We start from the raw sequence: 20,137 nt of genomic DNA, 5'->3' as shown, positions 1-20,137 counted from the left end.
AGGAGCGGCAAGGAGGAAGTGATGGGGGTCGTCCACGACTTCTACAGCAACCTCTACGCCCCCAAGTCATCCGACCCCGAAGCCGCCGAGAGGTTCCTGTCAGGTGTCACTAACGTTGTTGATCCCGCAGGTGCGGCGGCTATGGACGATCCCTTGACGGTGGGGGAGCTGCTCTCTGCCGCTAAATCCTTTAAGCCCGGCAGGACCCCGGGCAGTGACGGTCTCCCGGCCGAGCTCTACGTAGCGCTGGGTGACCTGATCTGTCCGGACCTGTTGGAGGTGTACGAGGAGATGGTGGTGGGGGGCAGAATGCCTCCGTCGTTGAGGGAAGGGATGATCACGATCTTGTATAAGCGGAAGGGGGAGAGATGTGACCTGAAAAACTGGCGTCCCATCTCTCTCCTGAACGTGGACTACAAGATCCTCGCCAAGGTGCTGGCCAACAGGCTGAAACCTGTCATGGGGCAGATCGTCCATCCGGACCAGACCTGCAGCATTCCTGGCCGCAGGATTGCCGACAGCCTTGCCCTTGTGAGAGACACGGTCCATTACATCCAGGACCGCGGGGGCCGCGCCGCCCTGGTCAGCTTAGATCAGGAGAAGGCGTTCGACCGTGTCTCCCACGCATTCATGGACAGGGTTTTGCGCAGGCTGGGTCTGGGGAAGATGTTTTGCTCTTTTGTTAACGTTATGTATTTTGACATTTACAGCACGGTGTTGGTGAACGGCTGGAAGACTGACCCCTTTCCTATTCTTTCAGGGGTTAGACAAGGCTGCCCTCTTTCACCTCTCCTTTTTGTTTGTGTTATAGAGCTCTTCGCTGAGACTATCCGGCAGAATGGAGAGATCAGAGGGATCACCGCACCAGGACCAGATCGCCACGAGGTCAAGTGCTCGCTCTACATGGACGACGTGACCGTCTTCTGCGCTGACCAGCGTTCGGTGACTGCACTCGTCCAGACCTGCGAGGACTTCGGCAGAGCTTCGGGGGCAAAAGTCAACTGCGGGAAGTCGGAGGCCATGCTCTTCGGGGAGTGGCACCTGGCTTCTTCCGCCCCCTTCCCCTTTACTATTAAGCCGGACTTCATTCAAATTCTTGGAGTCTGGTTCGGGAAGGAAGGAGCGGCCCTTAAGTCTTGGCAAGACCGACTAGGAAGGATAAACTCGAAGATCGGACTGTGGAGCTCCAGAAAGCTCACGATGGAAGGCAAGGCACTTGTCCTGCGGAGTGAAGTTTTGCCTGTGCTCCAATATACCGCACAGGCCTGGCCTCCCCATACCACCGTTTGCAAGGCCATCACCCGGACAGTGTTTGGCTTCGTCTGGGGCAAAATGGACAGAGTCAAGAGGACCGTGATGTACAAGGAACCCCGCAAGGGTGGGAAGGGAATACCCGACATCCCCGCTCTGCTGAGGGCCTCCTTTGCATGTGTCACGGTGCAGCGGACTCTTGTAGAAAAGACTGGCTCAGCGGGCAGGTCCATGTCTCGCTTGCTTCTCATGCCCCTCTGGAGACAGCTGGGCTGGGACAAGTGGGACAGCTCCATCCCTTACAACTGGAACACTCCCTGGTTCTATGGGGATGTTGTCCGGTTTGTGAGGGAGCACCAGCTGGAAGGACTGAAACCAGACCTATGGAAGCCAAAGACAATCCACAAGCTCATCCGAGCTAAGGACTCGACCGAGCTGGTTCCGGGACTCCCCGCAGCCACTGCAGAGACAGTTTGGAACAATGTGGCCTCAAAGCGGCTTACCAATGGACACAAGGACTTGTCGTGGATGGCCGTCATGGGAGGTCTCTCTCTCAGGTCATTCATGCATGCCCGCAACCTGTGCAAGACCCGGTACTGCCCCCGTTGCCCCTACGTGGAGGAAACATCTTTCCACGTGTTTTGGCAGTGCCCCTTTGCACAGGGTCTGTTGGACGCCCTAGAACAGGAACTCAGAGACTCAGTGCCCAGGAGCTGCCTATCGTACCATTCGGTGCTTTACGGCCTGTTCCCTGGGACCCACGACGTGGAGGCCATCCAGGAGGCCTGGCGCCTTATGAACTGTTTTAAGGACGCAGTGTGGCTTGCCAGGAACCGCCTCGTGATCAACAGGGAAAACATGTCCGTCCGGGACTGCCGCAGGTTCATCAAGAACCTGCTTAGAGACTATTCCATCTTGGACAGCTCGGCCGTTGATGAGGAAGAAGAGGAGTGAAGACCCCTCTCCTTCTCCCATGTCTCCCTGAAGATACAGCCCAACAGTTTGGCCCTGTGATCCGCCCCCTCCCTACCCCCACATAGTCGCCCACACCCCTACCCCGATCACAGATTGTATTATTTGGTTTTTGTTTGATCTCTTGTGCCTTTATATTGCAGGATTGAGCTGAATGTTAGAGTAGCATGGTGTGCGATGTATAGCTTAGGGAACCTTTGCTGTGTATTGTACTATCATGCTTTGTGTGACTGTAATTTATAGTACGACTTGTAATGACTGAACGGAAAATAAAGCTCTTTCAATCAAAAAAAATCTGTTCTTATCAGTTTAATATCTGATACGTCCCCTATCTGGGGACCATATATTAAATGGATTTTTGAGAACGGGGGCCGATTTCGAAGCTTGCTTCCGTCGCCCTATGCATTGACCCGATATGGCAGTATCTTCGGGTACAGTGCACCACCCCCTTACAGGGTTAAAAAGAAAGATTCCTACTTTCATTGCTACCTGCTTGCTGGCTAGCCAGCTAGCCAGCCCTGTGGGCCTTGCTGCTGCTGCTGCTGCTGCAGCCAAAAAACAAAAGGTGGTGCTGCTGCTGCTTCTGCTGCTTCTGCTTGTGTCTGGCCGCTGTTGGAGCGTCCAGGCACAGGACTTCTGCTGCTGCTGACTAAATGGCCTCCTTAATTGGATCATTTGAGTAGCCAGCACACCTGTGCAGGTAGGGCATGACATGATAGGCAGCTGCCTTGATAGCGGGTGGGTGCTGAATGTTCCTAATTGACAAAATAAGATTAATGCTTATGAAGAAATATAAAATCTCATCCCTTCCCCAATATCGCGCCACACCCCTACCCCTTAATTCCCTGGTTGAACTTGATGGACATATGTCTTTTTTCGACCGTACTAACTATGTAACTATGTAACATAACATGGGGGGGTCTCCTGGCTGTTCACACAGGTGTGTCATTGCTGTACATTGACCATGCATTGCTTCTGTGGTATTGCAAAGGCAAAGACAAATGCTTCCAGCCATCCATTGCACTAATGGATTGGTCATCAGCTGGCTGTCTATGTCCCGCATCAATATAGACCAAAGTACAGAGGGTTAGGCTATGCTATAGTGCACCTACCTGATGCATCAGAAGGTGCGAGGCCCTTGCTAAATTCTGTGCACAGACTTTGAGATCTATGCTTTAGACTGTATCTAAACCTGCTCCAACATGGACTGACATTCTGGCCTACTTTCAGCCGATGCGACTTGTCTGTCGCTGAACAGTCGCTTTTTATGTATTCAGCACCTATGTATAATGTTGTAAAAATGCTCTAGAAGCTAAAGTCGCAGAAATGTCACACATATTTGGCCTGCAACTTTCTGTGCGACAAATTCAGACAGGAAAAATCAGTATAAATCCTTAGAAAATTATCCCCCAGTGTCTCCATCTGCTGGCGGTATTGAATAAGCATTGCTGCACTGATGGGGTATGCATTAGACGAAAAAAAAGAAGAAAAAGAAGAATAATACGCCCAGAAAAGAGGCGAAAAGGAGAAAAACGTAAAAAAACGTGAAAAAAAAGTAAGAGGAAGAGAAGGGAAAAAAAGGTGGAAATGGGTTTAAAAGTGATTTCGGCGGAGAAATATATATATATATATATATATATATATATATATATATATATATATATACGCGCACACACACACATATATATAAACGTATTCTCCGTTGAGATATTGCAGCCGCTGCTGTGTCCAGGCCCAGGAGCCTTAGCACTGTGCTGTGATGTCACTCAATACCACTGACATCACTAGGTGTAAACAACATCTCTCCTTTGCTGTGTATGTGACTATGGAGCTGTTTGGTGATGTCGTCTATTATGGCCTTCATAGAAGCAACAGGAGATTGTTGCATCCATCTAGAACCCTCAGAACTACAGTGCTATGATGTCACTCACTTCCACAGGCCTTGCAGAGTGTAAACAACAACAACCCAGCTTTGTTGTGTATGTAACCATAGGGATTGTGATGTCACCTAGAACCTTCACAGCAGCGACAGCTTTATGAGGAGCATCAGCACTGCTCTGCCTGAGCAGAACCATCACCGCCATAGGTTGTCAAATAACCCGGATTTAACCCACACAGGTAAGTCCAATGGGGTGCAGGCATGTCCTCTATGCTTACAGCTTCCCGTGGGTGTTGGTTTGATACCGTTTGGGGACAGCCAAGGAGGCATCTGCAGGCAACAAAGGTAGGTGTGTGCTTGTGTGTGTGTTTCCTATGCAGATCCTAAGCCCAGTGTCACATGCAAGTAGGAGGAGTAAGAAGGGTTCCTGGCAAATCCGGGTTATGGATTGCATTTAAAAAGGCCCCGTGGGAGTGCAATGGGCCCCTGTCTTGCTGCTTAGCAATAATGGTATGGGTTTAGGTTCTGCTGTGTGTACTGGTGGTTGACTGCCCCCCAGCCCAGAGTGTGCATGGAAAATTGTCTGGCAGCCTCCCTGACAGCAAGCAGTGATAGTGCCCATGAAGGGGACCTTGTTGGGCCCGCCCCTTTCACGGTTATCGCTTCTCGGCCTTTTGGCTAAGATCAAGTGTAGTATCTGTTCTTATCAGTTTAATATCTGATACGTCCCCTATCTGGGGACCATATATTAAATGGATTTTTGAGAACGGGGGCCGATTTCGAAGCTTGCTTCCGTCGCCCTATGCATTGACCCGATATGGCAGTATCTTCGGGTACAGTGCACCACCCCCTTACAGGGTTAAAAAGAAAGATTCCTACTTTCATTGCTACCTGCTTGCTGGCTAGCCAGCTAGCCAGCCCTGTGGGCCTTGCTGCTGCTGCTGCTGCTGCAGCCAAAAAACAAAAGGTGGTGCTGCTGCTGCTTCTGCTGCTTCTGCTTGTGTCTGGCCGCTGTTGGAGCGTCCAGGCACAGGACTTCTGCTGCTGCTGACTAAATGGCCTCCTTAATTGGATCATTTGAGTAGCCAGCACACCTGTGCAGGTAGGGCATGACATGATAGGCAGCTGCCTTGATAGCGGGTGGGTGCTGAATGTTCCTAATTGACAAAATAAGATTAATGCTTATGAAGAAATATAAAATCTCATCCCTTCCCCAATATCGCGCCACACCCCTACCCCTTAATTCCCTGGTTGAACTTGATGGACATATGTCTTTTTTCGACCGTACTAACTATGTAACTATGTAACATAACATGGGGGGGTCTCCTGGCTGTTCACACAGGTGTGTCATTGCTGTACATTGACCATGCATTGCTTCTGTGGTATTGCAAAGGCAAAGACAAATGCTTCCAGCCATCCATTGCACTAATGGATTGGTCATCAGCTGGCTGTCTATGTCCCGCATCAATATAGACCAAAGTACAGAGGGTTAGGCTATGCTATAGTGCACCTACCTGATGCATCAGAAGGTGCGAGGCCCTTGCTAAATTCTGTGCACAGACTTTGAGATCTATGCTTTAGACTGTATCTAAACCTGCTCCAACATGGACTGACATTCTGGCCTACTTTCAGCCGATGCGACTTGTCTGTCGCTGAACAGTCGCTTTTTATGTATTCAGCACCTATGTATAATGTTGTAAAAATGCTCTAGAAGCTAAAGTCGCAGAAATGTCACACATATTTGGCCTGCAACTTTCTGTGCGACAAATTCAGACAGGAAAAATCAGTATAAATCCTTAGAAAATTATCCCCCAGTGTCTCCATCTGCTGGCGGTATTGAATAAGCATTGCTGCACTGATGGGGTATGCATTAGACGAAAAAAAAGAAGAAAAAGAAGAATAATACGCCCAGAAAAGAGGCGAAAAGGAGAAAAACGTAAAAAAACGTGAAAAAAAAGTAAGAGGAAGAGAAGGGAAAAAAAGGTGGAAATGGGTTTAAAAGTGATTTCGGCGGAGAAATATATATATATATATATATATATATATATATATATATACGCGCACACACACACATATATATAAACGTATTCTCCGTTGAGATATTGCAGCCGCTGCTGTGTCCAGGCCCAGGAGCCTTAGCACTGTGCTGTGATGTCACTCAATACCACTGACATCACTAGGTGTAAACAACATCTCTCCTTTGCTGTGTATGTGACTATGGAGCTGTTTGGTGATGTCGTCTATTATGGCCTTCATAGAAGCAACAGGAGATTGTTGCATCCATCTAGAACCCTCAGAACTACAGTGCTATGATGTCACTCACTTCCACAGGCCTTGCAGAGTGTAAACAACAACAACCCAGCTTTGTTGTGTATGTAACCATAGGGATTGTGATGTCACCTAGAACCTTCACAGCAGCGACAGCTTTATGAGGAGCATCAGCACTGCTCTGCCTGAGCAGAACCATCACCGCCATAGGTTGTCAAATAACCCGGATTTAACCCACACAGGTAAGTCCAATGGGGTGCAGGCATGTCCTCTATGCTTACAGCTTCCCGTGGGTGTTGGTTTGATACCGTTTGGGGACAGCCAAGGAGGCATCTGCAGGCAACAAAGGTAGGTGTGTGCTTGTGTGTGTGTTTCCTATGCAGATCCTAAGCCCAGTGTCACATGCAAGTAGGAGGAGTAAGAAGGGTTCCTGGCAAATCCGGGTTATGGATTGCATTTAAAAAGGCCCCGTGGGAGTGCAATGGGCCCCTGTCTTGCTGCTTAGCAATAATGGTATGGGTTTAGGTTCTGCTGTGTGTACTGGTGGTTGACTGCCCCCCAGCCCAGAGTGTGCATGGAAAATTGTCTGGCAGCCTCCCTGACAGCAAGCAGTGATAGTGCCCATGAAGGGGACCTTGTTGGGCCCGCCCCTTTCACGGTTATCGCTTCTCGGCCTTTTGGCTAAGATCAAGTGTAGTATCTGTTCTTATCAGTTTAATATCTGATACGTCCCCTATCTGGGGACCATATATTAAATGGATTTTTGAGAACGGGGGCCGATTTCGAAGCTTGCTTCCGTCGCCCTATGCATTGACCCGATATGGCAGTATCTTCGGGTACAGTGCACCACCCCCTTACAGGGTTAAAAAGAAAGATTCCTACTTTCATTGCTACCTGCTTGCTGGCTAGCCAGCTAGCCAGCCCTGTGGGCCTTGCTGCTGCTGCTGCTGCTGCAGCCAAAAAACAAAAGGTGGTGCTGCTGCTGCTTCTGCTGCTTCTGCTTGTGTCTGGCCGCTGTTGGAGCGTCCAGGCACAGGACTTCTGCTGCTGCTGACTAAATGGCCTCCTTAATTGGATCATTTGAGTAGCCAGCACACCTGTGCAGGTAGGGCATGACATGATAGGCAGCTGCCTTGATAGCGGGTGGGTGCTGAATGTTCCTAATTGACAAAATAAGATTAATGCTTATGAAGAAATATAAAATCTCATCCCTTCCCCAATATCGCGCCACACCCCTACCCCTTAATTCCCTGGTTGAACTTGATGGACATATGTCTTTTTTCGACCGTACTAACTATGTAACTATGTAACATAACATGGGGGGGTCTCCTGGCTGTTCACACAGGTGTGTCATTGCTGTACATTGACCATGCATTGCTTCTGTGGTATTGCAAAGGCAAAGACAAATGCTTCCAGCCATCCATTGCACTAATGGATTGGTCATCAGCTGGCTGTCTATGTCCCGCATCAATATAGACCAAAGTACAGAGGGTTAGGCTATGCTATAGTGCACCTACCTGATGCATCAGAAGGTGCGAGGCCCTTGCTAAATTCTGTGCACAGACTTTGAGATCTATGCTTTAGACTGTATCTAAACCTGCTCCAACATGGACTGACATTCTGGCCTACTTTCAGCCGATGCGACTTGTCTGTCGCTGAACAGTCGCTTTTTATGTATTCAGCACCTATGTATAATGTTGTAAAAATGCTCTAGAAGCTAAAGTCGCAGAAATGTCACACATATTTGGCCTGCAACTTTCTGTGCGACACATTCAGACAGGAAAAATCAGTATAAATCCTTAGAAAATTATCCCCCAGTGTCTCCATCTGCTGGCGGTATTGAATAAGCATTGCTGCACTGATGGGGTATGCATTAGACGAAAAAAAAGAAGAAAAAGAAGAATAATACGCCCAGAAAAGAGGCGAAAAGGAGAAAAACGTAAAAAAACGTGAAAAAAAAGTAAGAGGAAGAGAAGGGAAAAAAAGGTGGAAATGGGTTTAAAAGTGATTTCGGCGGAGAAATATATATATATATATATATATATATATATATATATATATATATATATATATATATACGCGCACACACACATATATATAAACGTATTCTCCGTTGAGATATTGCAGCCGCTGCTGTGTCCAGGCCCAGGAGCCTTAGCACTGTGCTGTGATGTCACTCAATACCACTGACATCACTAGGTGTAAACAACATCTCTCCTTTGCTGTGTATGTGACTATGGAGCTGTTTGGTGATGTCGTCTATTATGGCCTTCATAGAAGCAACAGGAGATTGTTGCATCCATCTAGAACCCTCAGAACTACAGTGCTATGATGTCACTCACTTCCACAGGCCTTGCAGAGTGTAAACAACAACAACCCAGCTTTGTTGTGTATGTAACCATAGGGATTGTGATGTCACCTAGAACCTTCACAGCAGCGACAGCTTTATGAGGAGCATCAGCACTGCTCTGCCTGAGCAGAACCATCACCGCCATAGGTTGTCAAATAACCCGGATTTAACCCACACAGGTAAGTCCAATGGGGTGCAGGCATGTCCTCTATGCTTACAGCTTCCCGTGGGTGTTGGTTTGATACCGTTTGGGGACAGCCAAGGAGGCATCTGCAGGCAACAAAGGTAGGTGTGTGCTTGTGTGTGTGTTTCCTATGCAGATCCTAAGCCCAGTGTCACATGCAAGTAGGAGGAGTAAGAAGGGTTCCTGGCAAATCCGGGTTATGGATTGCATTTAAAAAGGCCCCGTGGGAGTGCAATGGGCCCCTGTCTTGCTGCTTAGCAATAATGGTATGGGTTTAGGTTCTGCTGTGTGTACTGGTGGTTGACTGCCCCCCAGCCCAGAGTGTGCATGGAAAATTGTCTGGCAGCCTCCCTGACAGCAAGCAGTGATAGTGCCCATGAAGGGGACCTTGTTGGGCCCGCCCCTTTCACGGTTATCGCTTCTCGGCCTTTTGGCTAAGATCAAGTGTAGTATCTGTTCTTATCAGTTTAATATCTGATACGTCCCCTATCTGGGGACCATATATTAAATGGATTTTTGAGAACGGGGGCCGATTTCGAAGCTTGCTTCCGTCGCCCTATGCATTGACCCGATATGTCAGTATCTTCGGGTACAGTGCACCACCCCCTTACAGGGTTAAAAAGAAAGATTCCTACTTTCATTGCTACCTGCTTGCTGGCTAGCCAGCTAGCCAGCCCTGTGGGCCTTGCTGCTGCTGCTGCTGCAGCCAAAAAACAAAAGGTGGTGCTGCTGCTGCTTCTGCTGCTTCTGCTTGTGTCTGGCCGCTGTTGGAGCGTCCAGGCACAGGACTTCTGCTGCTGCTGACTAAATGGCCTCCTTAATTGGATCATTTGAGTAGCCAGCACACCTGTGCAGGTAGGGCATGACATGATAGGCAGCTGCCTTGATAGCGGGTGGGTGCTGAATGTTCCTAATTGACAAAATAAGATTAATGCTTATGAAGAAATATAAAATCTCATCCCTTCCCCAATATCGCGCCACACCCCTACCCCTTAATTCCCTGGTTGAACTTGATGGACATATGTCTTTTTTCGACCGTACTAACTATGTAACTATGTAACATAACATGGGGGGGTCTCCTGGCTGTTCACACAGGTGTGTCATTGCTGTACATTGACCATGCATTGCTTCTGTGGTATTGCAAAGGCAAAGACAAATGCTTCCAGCCATCCATTGCACTAATGGATTGGTCATCAGCTGGCTGTCTATGTCCCGCATCAATATAGACCAAAGTACAGAGGGTTAGGCTATGCTATAGTGCACCTACCTGATGCATCAGAAGGTGCGAGGCCCTTGCTAAATTCTGTGCACAGACTTTGAGATCTATGCTTTAGACTGTATCTAAACCTGCTCCAACATGGACTGACATTCTGGCCTACTTTCAGCCGATGCGACTTGTCTGTCGCTGAACAGTCGCTTTTTATGTATTCAGCACCTATGTATAATGTTGTAAAAATGCTCTAGAAGCTAAAGCCGCAGAAATGTCACACATATTTGGCCTGCAACTTTCTGTGCGACAAATTCAGACAGGAAAAATCAGTATAAATCCTTAGAAAATTATCCCCCAGTGTCTCCATCTGCTGGCGGTATTATATATATATATATATATATATATATATATATATATATATATATATATATATACGCGCACACACACACATATATATAAACGTATTCTCCGTTGAGATATTGCAGCCGCTGCTGTGTCCAGGCCCAGGAGCCTTAGCACTGTGCTGTGATGTCACTCAATACCACTGACATCACTAGGTGTAAACAACATCTCTCCTTTGCTGTGTATGTGACTATGGAGCTGTTTGGTGATGTCGTCTATTATGGCCTTCATAGAAGCAACAGGAGATTGTTGCATCCATCTAGAACCCTCAGAACTACAGTGCTATGATGTCACTCACTTCCACAGGCCTTGCAGAGTGTAAACAACAACAACCCAGCTTTGTTGTGTATGTAACCATAGGGATTGTGATGTCACCTAGAACCTTCACAGCAGCGACAGCTTTATGAGGAGCATCAGCACTGCTCTGCCTGAGCAGAACCATCACCGCCATAGGTTGTCAAATAACCCGGATTTAACCCACACAGGTAAGTCCAATGGGGTGCAGGCATGTCCTCTATGCTTACAGCTTCCCGTGGGTGTTGGTTTGATACCGTTTGGGGACAGCCAAGGAGGCATCTGCAGGCAACAAAGGTAGGTGTGTGCTTGTGTGTGTGTTTCCTATGCAGATCCTAAGCCCAGTGTCACATGCAAGTAGGAGGAGTAAGAAGGGTTCCTGGCAAATCCGGGTTATGGATTGCATTTAAAAAGGCCCCGTGGGAGTGCAATGGGCCCCTGTCTTGCTGCTTAGCAATAATGGTATGGGTTTAGGTTCTGCTGTGTGTACTGGTGGTTGACTGCCCCCCAGCCCAGAGTGTGCATGGAAAATTGTCTGGCAGCCTCCCTGACAGCAAGCAGTGATAGTGCCCATGAAGGGGACCTTGTTGGGCCCGCCCCTTTCACGGTTATCGCTTCTCGGCCTTTTGGCTAAGATCAAGTGTAGTATCTGTTCTTATCAGTTTAATATCTGATACGTCCCCTATCTGGGGACCATATATTAAATGGATTTTTGAGAACGGGGGCCGATTTCGAAGCTTGCTTCCGTCGCCCTATGCATTGACCCGATATGGCAGTATCTTCGGGTACAGTGCACCACCCCCTTACAGGGTTAAAAAGAAAGATTCCTACTTTCATTGCTACCTGCTTGCTGGCTAGCCAGCTAGCCAGCCCTGTGGGCCTTGCTGCTGCTGCTGCTGCTGCAGCCAAAAAACAAAAGGTGGTGCTGCTGCTGCTTCTGCTGCTTCTGCTTGTGTCTGGCCGCTGTTGGAGCGTCCAGGCACAGGACTTCTGCTGCTGCTGACTAAATGGCCTCCTTAATTGGATCATTTGAGTAGCCAGCACACCTGTGCAGGTAGGGCATGACATGATAGGCAGCTGCCTTGATAGCGGGTGGGTGCTGAATGTTCCTAATTGACAAAATAAGATTAATGCTTATGAAGAAATATAAAATCTCATCCCTTCCCCAATATCGCGCCACACCCCTACCCCTTAATTCCCTGGTTGAACTTGATGGACATATGTCTTTTTTCGACCGTACTAACTATGTAACTATGTAACATAACATGGGGGGGTCTCCTGGCTGTTCACACAGGTGTGTCATTGCTGTACATTGACCATGCATTGCTTCTGTGGTATTGCAAAGGCAAAGACAAATGCTTCCAGCCATCCATTGCACTAATGGATTGGTCATCAGCTGGCTGTCTATGTCCCGCATCAATATAGACCAAAGTACAGAGGGTTAGGCTATGCTATAGTGCACCTACCTGATGCATCAGAAGGTGCGAGGCCCTTGCTAAATTCTGTGCACAGACTTTGAGATCTATGCTTTAGACTGTATCTAAACCTGCTCCAACATGGACTGACATTCTGGCCTACTTTCAGCCGATGCGACTTGTCTGTCGCTGAACAGTCGCTTTTTATGTATTCAGCACCTATGTATAATGTTGTAAAAATGCTCTAGAAGCTAAAGTCGCAGAAATGTCACACATATTTGGCCTGCAACTTTCTGTGCGACAAATTCAGACAGGAAAAATCAGTATAAATCCTTAGAAAATTATCCCCCAGTGTCTCCATCTGCTGGCGGTATTGAATAAGCATTGCTGCACTGATGGGGTATGCATTAGACGAAAAAAAAGAAGAAAAAGAAGAATAATACGCCCAGAAAAGAGGCGAAAAGGAGAAAAACGTAAAAAAACGTGAAAAAAAAGTAAGAGGAAGAGAAGGGAAAAAAAGGTGGAAATGGGTTTAAAAGTGATTTCGGCGGAGAAATATATATATATATATATATATATATATATATATATATATATATATACGCGCACACACACACATATATATAAACGTATTCTCCGTTGAGATATTGCAGCCGCTGCTGTGTCCAGGCCCAGGAGCCTTAGCACTGTGCTGTGATGTCACTCAATACCACTGACATCACTAGGTGTAAACAACATCTCTCCTTTGCTGTGTATGTGACTATGGAGCTGTTTGGTGATGTCGTCTATTATGGCCTTCATAGAAGCAACAGGAGATTGTTGCATCCATCTAGAACCCTCAGAACTACAGTGCTATGATGTCACTCACTTCCACAGGCCTTGCAGAGTGTAAACAACAACAACCCAGCTTTGTTGTGTATGTAACCATAGGGATTGTGATGTCACCTAGAACCTTCACAGCAGCGACAGCTTTATGAGGAGCATCAGCACTGCTCTGCCTGAGCAGAACCATCACCGCCATAGGTTGTCAAATAACCCGGATTTAACCCACACAGGTAAGTCCAATGGGGTGCAGGCATGTCCTCTATGCTTACAGCTTCCCGTGGGTGTTGGTTTGATACCGTTTGGGGACAGCCAAGGAGGCATCTGCAGGCAACAAAGGTAGGTGTGTGCTTGTGTGTGTGTTTCCTATGCAGATCCTAAGCCCAGTGTCACATGCAAGTAGGAGGAGTAAGAAGGGTTCCTGGCAAATCCGGGTTATGGATTGCATTTAAAAAGGCCCCGTGGGAGTGCAATGGGCCCCTGTCTTGCTGCTTAGCAATAATGGTATGGGTTTAGGTTCTGCTGTGTGTACTGGTGGTTGACTGCCCCCCAGCCCAGAGTGTGCATGGAAAATTGTCTGGCAGCCTCCCTGACAGCAAGCAGTGATAGTGCCCATGAAGGGGACCTTGTTGGGCCCGCCCCTTTCACGGTTATCGCTTCTCGGCCTTTTGGCTAAGATCAAGTGTAGTATCTGTTCTTATCAGTTTAATATCTGATACGTCCCCTATCTGGGGACCATATATTAAATGGATTTTTGAGAACGGGGGCCGATTTCGAAGCTTGCTTCCGTCGCCCTATGCATTGACCCGATATGGCAGTATCTTCGGGTACAGTGCACCACCCCCTTACAGGGTTAAAAAGAAAGATTCCTACTTTCATTGCTACCTGCTTGCTGGCTAGCCAGCTAGCCAGCCCTGTGGGCCTTGCTGCTGCTGCTGCTGCTGCAGCCAAAAAACAAAAGGTGGTGCTGCTGCTGCTTCTGCTGCTTCTGCTTGTGTCTGGCCGCTGTTGGAGCGTCCAGGCACAGGACTTCTGCTGCTGCTGACTAAATGGCCTCCTTAATTGGATCATTTGAGTAGCCAGCACACCTGTGCAGGTAGGGCATGACATGATAGGCAGCTGCCTTGATAGCGGGTGGGTGCTGAATGTTCCTAATTGACAAAATAAGATTAATGCTTATGAAGAAATATAAAATCTCATCCCTTCCCCAATATCGCGCCACACCCCTACCCCTTAATTCCCTGGTTGAACTTGATGGACATATGTCTTTTTTCGACCGTACTAACTATGTAACTATGTAACATAACATGGGGGGGTCTCCTGGCTGTTCACACAGGTGTGTCATTGCTGTACATTGACCATGCATTGCTTCTGTGGTATTGCAAAGGCAAAGACAAATGCTTCCAGCCATCCATTGCACTAATGGATTGGTCATCAGCTGGCTGTCTATGTCCCGCATCAATATAGACCAAAGTACAGAGGGTTAGGCTATGCTATAGTGCACCTACCTGATGCATCAGAAGGTGCGAGGCCCTTGCTAAATTCTGTGCACAGACTTTGAGATCTATGCTTTAGACTGTATCTAAACCTGCTCCAACATGGACTGACATTCTGGCCTACTTTCAGCCGATGCGACTTGTCTGTCGCTGAACAGTCGCTTTTTATGTATTCAGCACCTATGTATAATGTTGTAAAAATGCTCTAGAAGCTAAAGTCGCAGAAATGTCACACATATTTGGCCTGCAACTTTCTGTGCGACACATTCAGACAGGAAAAATCAGTATAAATCCTTAGAAAATTATCCCCCAGTGTCTCCATCTGCTGGCGGTATTGAATAAGCATTGCTGCACTGATGGGGTATGCATTAGACGAAAAAAAAGAAGAAAAAGAAGAATAATACGCCCAGAAAAGAGGCGAAAAGGAGAAAAACGTAAAAAAACGTGAAAAAAAAGTAAGAGGAAGAGAAGGGAAAAAAAGGTGGAAATGGGTTTAAAAGTGATTTCGGCGGAGAAATATATATATATATATATATATATATATATATATATATATATATATATACGCGCACACACACATATATATAAACGTATTCTCCGTTGAGATATTGCAGCCGCTGCTGTGTCCAGGCCCAGGAGCCTTAGCACTGTGCTGTGATGTCACTCAATACCACTGACATCACTAGGTGTAAACAACATCTCTCCTTTGCTGTGTATGTGACTATGGAGCTGTTTGGTGATGTCGTCTATTATGGCCTTCATAGAAGCAACAGGAGATTGTTGCATCCATCTAGAACCCTCAGAACTACAGTGCTATGATGTCACTCACTTCCACAGGCCTTGCAGAGTGTAAACAACAACAACCCAGCTTTGTTGTGTATGTAACCATAGGGATTGTGATGTCACCTAGAACCTTCACAGCAGCGACAGCTTTATGAGGAGCATCAGCACTGCTCTGCCTGAGCAGAACCATCACCGCCATAGGTTGTCAAATAACCCGGATTTAACCCACACAGGTAAGTCCAATGGGGTGCAGGCATGTCCTCTATGCTTACAGCTTCCCGTGGGTGTTGGTTTGATACCGTTTGGGGACAGCCAAGGAGGCATCTGCAGGCAACAAAGGTAGGTGTGTGCTTGTGTGTGTGTTTCCTATGCAGATCCTAAGCCCAGTGTCACATGCAAGTAGGAGGAGTAAGAAGGGTTCCTGGCAAATCCGGGTTATGGATTGCATTTAAAAAGGCCCCGTGGGAGTGCAATGGGCCCCTGTCTTGCTGCTTAGCAATAATGGTATGGGTTTAGGTTCTGCTGTGTGTACTGGTGGTTGACTGCCCCCCAGCCCAGAGTGTGCATGGAAAATTGTCTGGCAGCCTCCCTGACAGCAAGCAGTGATAGTGCCCATGAAGGGGACCTTGTTGGGCCCGCCCCTTTCACGGTTATCGCTTCTCGGCCTTTTGGCTAAGATCAAGTGTAGTATCTGTTCTTATCAGTTTAATATCTGATACGTCCCCTATCTGGGGACCATATATTAAATGGATTTTTGAGAACGGGGGCCGATTTCGAAGCTTGCTTCCGTCGCCCTATGCATTGACCCGATATGGCAGTATCTTCGGGTACAGTGCACCACCCCCTTACAGGGTTAAAAAGAAAGATTCCTACTTTCATTGCTACCTGCTTGCTGGCTAGCCAGCTAGCCAGCCCTGTGGGCCTTGCTGCTGCTGCTGCTGCTGCAGCCAAAAAACAAAAGGTGGTGCTGCTGCTGCTTCTGCTGCTTCTGCTTGTGTCTGGCCGCTGTTGGAGCGTCCAGGCACAGGACTTCTGCTGCTGCTGACTAAATGGCCTCCTTAATTGGATCATTTGAGTAGCCAGCACACCTGTGCAGGTAGGGCATGACATGATAGGCAGCTGCCTTGATAGCGGGTGGGTGCTGAATGTTCCTAATTGACAAAATAAGATTAATGCTTATGAAGAAATATAAAATCTCATCCCTTCCCCAATATCGCGCCACACCCCTACCCCTTAATTCCCTGGTTGAACTTGATGGACATATGTCTTTTTTCGACCGTACTAACTATGTAACTATGTAACATAACATGGGGGGGTCTCCTGGCTGTTCACACAGGTGTGTCATTGCTGTACATTGACCATGCATTGCTTCTGTGGTATTGCAAAGGCAAAGACAAATGCTTCCAGCCATCCATTGCACTAATGGATTGGTCATCAGCTGGCTGTCTATGTCCCGCATCAATATAGACCAAAGTACAGAGGGTTAGGCTATGCTATAGTGCACCTACCTGATGCATCAGAAGGTGCGAGGCCCTTGCTAAATTCTGTGCACAGACTTTGAGATCTATGCTTTAGACTGTATCTAAACCTGCTCCAACATGGACTGACATTCTGGCCTACTTTCAGCCGATGCGACTTGTCTGTCGCTGAACAGTCGCTTTTTATGTATTCAGCACCTATGTATAATGTTGTAAAAATGCTCTAGAAGCTAAAGTCGCAGAAATGTCACACATATTTGGCCTGCAACTTTCTGTGCGACAAATTCAGACAGGAAAAATCAGTATAAATCCTTAGAAAATTATCCCCCAGTGTCTCCATCTGCTGGCGGTATTGAATAAGCATTGCTGCACTGATGGGGTATGCATTAGACGAAAAAAAAGAAGAAAAAGAAGAATAATACGCCCAGAAAAGAGGCGAAAAGGAGAAAAACGTAAAAAAACGTGAAAAAAAAGTAAGAGGAAGAGAAGGGAAAAAAAGGTGGAAATGGGTTTAAAAGTGATTTCGGCGGAGAAATATATATATATATATATATATATATATATATATATATATATATATATACGCGCACACACACACATATATATAAACGTATTCTCCGTTGAGATATTGCAGCCGCTGCTGTGTCCAGGCCCAGGAGCCTTAGCACTGTGCTGTGATGTCACTCAATACCACTGACATCACTAGGTGTAAACAACATCTCTCCTTTGCTGTGTATGTGACTATGGAGCTGTTTGGTGATGTCGTCTATTATGGCCTTCATAGAAGCAACAGGAGATTGTTGCATCCATCTAGAACCCTCAGAACTACAGTGCTATGATGTCACTCACTTCCACAGGCCTTGCAGAGTGTAAACAACAACAACCCAGCTTTGTTGTGTATGTAACCATAGGGATTGTGATGTCACCTAGAACCTTCACAGCAGCGACAGCTTTATGAGGAGCATCAGCACTGCTCTGCCTGAGCAGAACCATCACCGCCATAGGTTGTCAAATAACCCGGATTTAACCCACACAGGTAAGTCCAATGGGGTGCAGGCATGTCCTCTATGCTTACAGCTTCCCGTGGGTGTTGGTTTGATACCGTTTGGGGACAGCCAAGGAGGCATCTGCAGGCAACAAAGGTAGGTGTGTGCTTGTGTGTGTGTTTCCTATGCAGATCCTAAGCCCAGTGTCACATGCAAATAGGAGGAGTAAGAAGGGTTCCTGGCAAATCCGGGTTATGGATTGCATTTAAAAAGGCCCCGTGGGAGTGCAATGGGCCCCTGTCTTGCTGCTTAGCAATAATGGTATGGGTTTAGGTTCTGCTGTGTGTACTGGTGGTTGACTGCCCCCCAGCCCAGAGTGTGCATGGAAAATTGTCTGGCAGCCTCCCTGACAGCAAGCAGTGATAGTGCCCATGAAGGGGACCTTGTTGGGCCCGCCCCTTTCACGGTTATCGCTTCTCGGCCTTTTGGCTAAGATCAAGTGTAGTATCTGTTCTTATCAGTTTAATATCTGATACGTCCCCTATCTGGGGACCATATATTAAATGGATTTTTGAGAACGGGGGCCGATTTCGAAGCTTGCTTCCGTCGCCCTATGCATTGACCCGATATGGCAGTATCTTCGGGTACAGTGCACCACCCCCTTACAGGGTTAAAAAGAAAGATTCCTACTTTCATTGCTACCTGCTTGCTGGCTAGCCAGCTAGCCAGCCCTGTGGGCCTTGCTGCTGCTGCTGCTGCTGCAGCCAAAAAACAAAAGGTGGTGCTGCTGCTGCTTCTGCTGCTTCTGCTTGTGTCTGGCCGCTGTTGGAGCGTCCAGGCACAGGACTTCTGCTGCTGCTGACTAAATGGCCTCCTTAATTGGATCATTTGAGTAGCCAGCACACCTGTGCAGGTAGGGCATGACATGATAGGCAGCTGCCTTGATAGCGGGTGGGTGCTGAATGTTCCTAATTGACAAAATAAGATTAATGCTTATGAAGAAATATAAAATCTCATCCCTTCCCCAATATCGCGCCACACCCCTACCCCTTAATTCCCTGGTTGAACTTGATGGACATATGTCTTTTTTCGACCGTACTAACTATGTAACTATGTAACATAACATGGGGGGGTCTCCTGGCTGTTCACACAGGTGTGTCATTGCTGTACATTGACCATGCATTGCTTCTGTGGTATTGCAAAGGCAAAGACAAATGCTTCCAGCCATCCATTGCACTAATGGATTGGTCATCAGCTGGCTGTCTATGTCCCGCATCAATATAGACCAAAGTACAGAGGGTTAGGCTATGCTATAGTGCACCTACCTGATGCATCAGAAGGTGCGAGGCCCTTGCTAAATTCTGTGCACAGACTTTGAGATCTATGCTTTAGACTGTATCTAAACCTGCTCCAACATGGACTGACATTCTGGCCTACTTTCAGCCGATGCGACTTGTCTGTCGCTGAACAGTCGCTTTTTATGTATTCAGCACCTATGTATAATGTTGTAAAAATGCTCTAGAAGCTAAAGTCGCAGAAATGTCACACATATTTGGCCTGCAACTTTCTGTGCGACAAATTCAGACAGGAAAAATCAGTATAAATCCTTAGAAAATTATCCCCCAGTGTCTCCATCTGCTGGCGGTATTGAATAAGCATTGCTGCACTGATGGGGTATGCATTAGACGAAAAAAAAGAAGAAAAAGAAGAATAATACGCCCAGAAAAGAGGCGAAAAGGAGAAAAACGTAAAAAAACGTGAAAAAAAAGTAAGAGGAAGAGAAGGGAAAAAAAGGTGGAAATGGGTTTAAAAGTGATTTCGGCGGAGAAATATATATATATATATATATATATATATATATATATATATATATACGCGCACACACACACATATATATAAACGTATTCTCCGTTGAGATATTGCAGCCGCTGCTGTGTCCAGGCCCAGGAGCCTTAGCACTGTGCTGTGATGTCACTCAATACCACTGACATCACTAGGTGTAAACAACATCTCTCCTTTGCTGTGTATGTGACTATGGAGCTGTTTGGTGATGTCGTCTATTATGGCCTTCATAGAAGCAACAGGAGATTGTTGCATCCATCTAGAACCCTCAGAACTACAGTGCTATGATGTCACTCACTTCCACAGGCCTTGCAGAGTGTAAACAACAACAACCCAGCTTTGTTGTGTATGTAACCATAGGGATTGTGATGTCACCTAGAACCTTCACAGCAGCGACAGCTTTATGAGGAGCATCAGCACTGCTCTGCCTGAGCAGAACCATCACCGCCATAGGTTGTCAAATAACCCGGATTTAACCCACACAGGTAAGTCCAATGGGGTGCAG

At 47.0% G+C, this 20,137-nt stretch overlaps 7 non-coding genes and 1 pseudogene across 7 annotated transcripts; all 8 read left to right on the top strand.

Annotated features, from left to right (window-relative positions):
- The first annotated feature begins 2,494 nt into the window (after positions 1 to 2,494).
- LOC130322175 (U2 spliceosomal RNA) lies at positions 2,495 to 2,670 on the top strand (annotated as a pseudogene).
- Positions 2,671 to 4,760: 2,090 nt separating this feature from the next.
- LOC130322113 (U2 spliceosomal RNA) lies at positions 4,761 to 4,951 on the top strand. The gene has a single exon (XR_008867699.1). It is a non-coding gene; the product is annotated as a U2 spliceosomal RNA (small nuclear RNA).
- Positions 4,952 to 7,031: 2,080 nt separating this feature from the next.
- LOC130322112 (U2 spliceosomal RNA) lies at positions 7,032 to 7,222 on the top strand. The gene has a single exon (XR_008867698.1). It is a non-coding gene; the product is annotated as a U2 spliceosomal RNA (small nuclear RNA).
- Positions 7,223 to 9,318: 2,096 nt separating this feature from the next.
- Positions 9,319 to 9,509, top strand: LOC130322154 (U2 spliceosomal RNA). The gene has a single exon (XR_008867736.1). It is a non-coding gene; the product is annotated as a U2 spliceosomal RNA (small nuclear RNA).
- Positions 9,510 to 11,420: 1,911 nt separating this feature from the next.
- Positions 11,421 to 11,611, top strand: LOC130322111 (U2 spliceosomal RNA). Its single transcript, XR_008867697.1, has one exon. It is a non-coding gene; the product is annotated as a U2 spliceosomal RNA (small nuclear RNA).
- A 2,088-nt stretch (positions 11,612 to 13,699) lies between these two features.
- On the top strand, positions 13,700 to 13,890 carry LOC130322110 (U2 spliceosomal RNA). The gene has a single exon (XR_008867696.1). It is a non-coding gene; the product is annotated as a U2 spliceosomal RNA (small nuclear RNA).
- Positions 13,891 to 15,978: 2,088 nt separating this feature from the next.
- Positions 15,979 to 16,169, top strand: LOC130322109 (U2 spliceosomal RNA). Its single transcript, XR_008867695.1, has one exon. It is a non-coding gene; the product is annotated as a U2 spliceosomal RNA (small nuclear RNA).
- Positions 16,170 to 18,259: 2,090 nt separating this feature from the next.
- LOC130322108 (U2 spliceosomal RNA) lies at positions 18,260 to 18,450 on the top strand. Its single transcript, XR_008867694.1, has one exon. It is a non-coding gene; the product is annotated as a U2 spliceosomal RNA (small nuclear RNA).
- Positions 18,451 to 20,137: the final 1,687 nt, after the last annotated feature.

Source organism: Hyla sarda, unplaced genomic scaffold, assembly GCF_029499605.1.
Source record: "Hyla sarda isolate aHylSar1 unplaced genomic scaffold, aHylSar1.hap1 scaffold_231, whole genome shotgun sequence".
In the NCBI taxonomy this organism is placed as follows: Eukaryota; Metazoa; Chordata; class Amphibia; order Anura; family Hylidae; genus Hyla; species Hyla sarda.
This window is presented reverse-complemented; position numbering and strand designations above follow the sequence as displayed.